Source organism: Cynara cardunculus (assembly GCF_001531365.2).
Source record: "Cynara cardunculus var. scolymus isolate 2C chromosome LG 7, CcrdV1, whole genome shotgun sequence".
Taxonomy (NCBI): domain Eukaryota; kingdom Viridiplantae; phylum Streptophyta; class Magnoliopsida; order Asterales; family Asteraceae; genus Cynara; species Cynara cardunculus.
The window spans coordinates 8574549-8578186 of NC_037534.1; positions in this window are offsets into that span (position 1 = coordinate 8574549).

Below are 3638 nucleotides of genomic sequence, written 5' to 3' on the forward strand. Positions count from 1 at the left end.
GTACGGATCGCCCCCGTGAATAGTACGGATCGCCCCCGGGCGAGGTCAAACACGGTCAACGAGGTGAACAGTAATCTCAACTTTTAAGAATTTTTTTATTTTTTTTTTTACTTTTTTATATGGGATCGCCCCCCATTATGTACGGATCGCCCCCGGGGGCGATCCGGGTGGTTATTTTGGCAAAACCTCTAAAATGTGGTTATTTTGTGGCAAAGGGTTGTGTAAAACGGTTATTTTTATAAATTTCCCTTAATTTAATTGTCTTTAACAGTTTTTTAATATTTTTTTAAGTAATGTTATAGCTATTCCTTAATTAATTTCTTTACATTAGTCTTCACATAATGTTTCCATTTAGTACAACATCAGAAAAATTTAATGTAGACTTAAATCCATGTTCTTTTTTTCCATATTTTCTTTGGAAAGAAGGCGATATGTCTAGCAACGTTTATTAATTATGTGAAAGATCATTTTTGGTGGCGGTACTACCACCGACAAGCATATCCTCCAAACTGGTGATGGCCAAACCGGTCCGGGATTGCTAGAGGACCGATGAGGACCGGTCGATTTGGGTGAACTAAATATGTATGTGTATACTAGCTTTGTGGTCGCATGCCCCGTAAATGATGTCGAAGATTTTTGAAAAAATTGATCTATTAGATTTTTGGAAACAAAAGCAACATCAATTCCCGATTTTAGCATTCATAGCACGTGATATACTAACAATCCAAGCTAGTACCGTAGCTTTGGAGTATGTTTTTTCTCTTAGTGGCATGATCATTTCGATACGTCGGACAAGACTAAGCTTGGAGTCCATGGAGTGTTGCATCTATTTGAAGGATTACGTGGATAGCATTGATAGAATTCAACACACGACATCGTTAGATGTGGAGATTGAAACGGTGGAAGAAAATTTGGAAGAAAATGAAATCGCCATGAGACTAAGCACGCCGCCAACTACCGACGACACTTACTCAGAATATGACGATGATGAGGAACTCGACATTGATGACCTTGATGACCAAGAGACTATTAGAAGAATTCAAGAGACTGGAACTCTTCAAATCAATCCGACATGGCTTACCGATGATGAATAAGTGTATTTTCAAATAATTGAATATTTGAATGTAATTTTAATTATAATAAAACACATTTTTAAAGTGTATTTGAATGACCAAATTACAAATTTTATAATATATTCAACAAATCTATCATTAAAAAATTAATTTTTTTTCAAAAATTAAAAAAAAAAAATTCGAGTGGGTATCGAGACAGGTTACCATAACCGGTTACAAAACACCTAAACCGGGCCTAAGTTTATTCGACAGCACCGGGATCGGTTACAACCGACACTGTTTCGGCCCGGGACCGGATTTTGGCCAATCACTACTTCAGACAGTAGCCAAAATAACATTAAGAGTTGAATGCAAATTTGGACCATGTGGTTTACATAAATTAATGGGTAAGGTCCTGAAAAGAACTTTAACAAACATCATTTAACGGAGTTGGTGCCAAAGACAATTATTAGAACGAAATGAGAACCACAAAGACGATTTCTAAAATTATCAAAGTTCAAGTACTACTTTCAAAAATTTCACTAAACCTCAAGGACCAAAACTAGAATTTACTCTAAATAAAAACTAACATGTATCTTTTCAAAATAGATAATCAAAACCCACATCAATTGAGTATTAAATCCAACCATAAAATAAGAGATATAATAAATAAAAACAAGTTATTCCATTCACAATAATTTAATGTTACCAACTTGAAATTGTATCAATAATCTATTTTTTTAATTAGAATGTTTAATGAAATGATATAAATATTAAACATTCTGATTAAAAAGAATAGTTTGATCTTACTTTTAAATGTGATTATTGTTATTTACTGAAAGAGAGATGGATAAAAATGCCCAGTTAAAATAGTTGAAGGACCAGTTACAAAAAGACCTATTGAGATCGGACTGATTGGTCCAGACCAATTCGACTATTGACTTGTTAGGGGGATGTATCAGAAATTTTGTTTGAAAATTTTAGTGCCACGTGTTGGCCTCCGATTGATCAACAAGTTTATGGTTTTTTTTGAAACAAGAATATATTAATGAGTCCCAACCGGGCAATTAATATCCATACAAGAAGTAAGAAAACTCGGCATGTCATAAAAACCGTGAGACAAGAAGAGAAACGGGATTTCTGCGCCAAAGTGTGGGCAACCCCATTAGCTTGTCACCCAACAAAGCACGCAGAGTAAAAATCTTGTTGAAGGAGCATAATACGGTACCTCGAGATAATATCCCTAAACTCAGAAACATCATTCCCTGAAGTATTGATAACATCAACTACTTGTTTGACATTTGATTCAAAGACTACCTTGGGAAACCCAAGTTTGGTCGCCCAAGACAAAGCTTCAAATAGTGCAAGAGCCTCACAAGCTTGACAAGTGGGATCCCTTCCACGTTAGATGTTCGAGCAGCTAAGAAATTCCCTTTATCGTCTCAAACACCGCAAATAGTCTTGCACATGACATATCCTCTATAATGACCACATATAAAAAATAATACATCTAAATAGCTGGGTACTACATGTCCACTCTCCATTTGGGACATGCCCAACAGTTCGATAAGGAGTGCACATCTAAAGAGAAATCTTTCATACCAAATAACCTAGTAACCAAAAAAAAAGAGACCAACTAATGCTAACGAAGCTGTATCCAACCGCTTCTTTCCCGCCTTCTATGCATCATTATTCAAAGATCCTCCTTGATGATATTCGGGTCTTCATCGGACCCGAATTTGTCATCCAAGTAATGATCGAACATATTAGGCAACATCATGATAAAATACACTTTTTAAAACATATTAGGGTACCTATCCTTTGGATTCTAAGTTACAATTTTTTTTAAACATATATCATTAAAATTGGTACACATGCGTCAAAAATTAAAATTGATTTTGAATCCTATTATTTTTCCCTAATCGCTATGTTGCAACATATAAAATTAATGCAAACATAAACTAGTTATGATTGGTTGGTTGCTGAATTATTATATGGTCTGTTGGAAGTATTAAAAAATGTCACTACTCAGTCATAAAAAAACATTCTAATTGGATATATACAGTTGCATTAATGGAATTAATTTAAAGTAAATAGCATCTTACATTTACCATATGTATTATTAAGAAATAATGTTACTAGAGAATGATTAAACCAACATATATATATATATATATATTAGAATGGTACTCTAGCAATGCAGCGAGATAAATCTTGATTTGAATATTTCATTTAATTCTTTATCTCAGTTTGATGTTATAATATGGTCTTATGTGATTTTTAGAAAAGCGATGATGTTTTTATTTTTGAATAAAATATAAGTTTGAAGATATCATAAAATTTTGACAAAAATATATCAATATTAGTATCAAATTAACTATTTAAAATTCTACATTTTTTTGTGTAATTTTTTAATTCAATTTTTTTTATAATTTAATTTAGGTACAATAACGAAGTAATTTATATTTTATTTAATAATATAATTTTCTTTTAAAGATAATAATTATTTATTTTGTTAGAACTCAATAATTATTCTAATTATATTTTAGTTAAAATGAGATGTTTATTCTTTATTTGATTATGTTT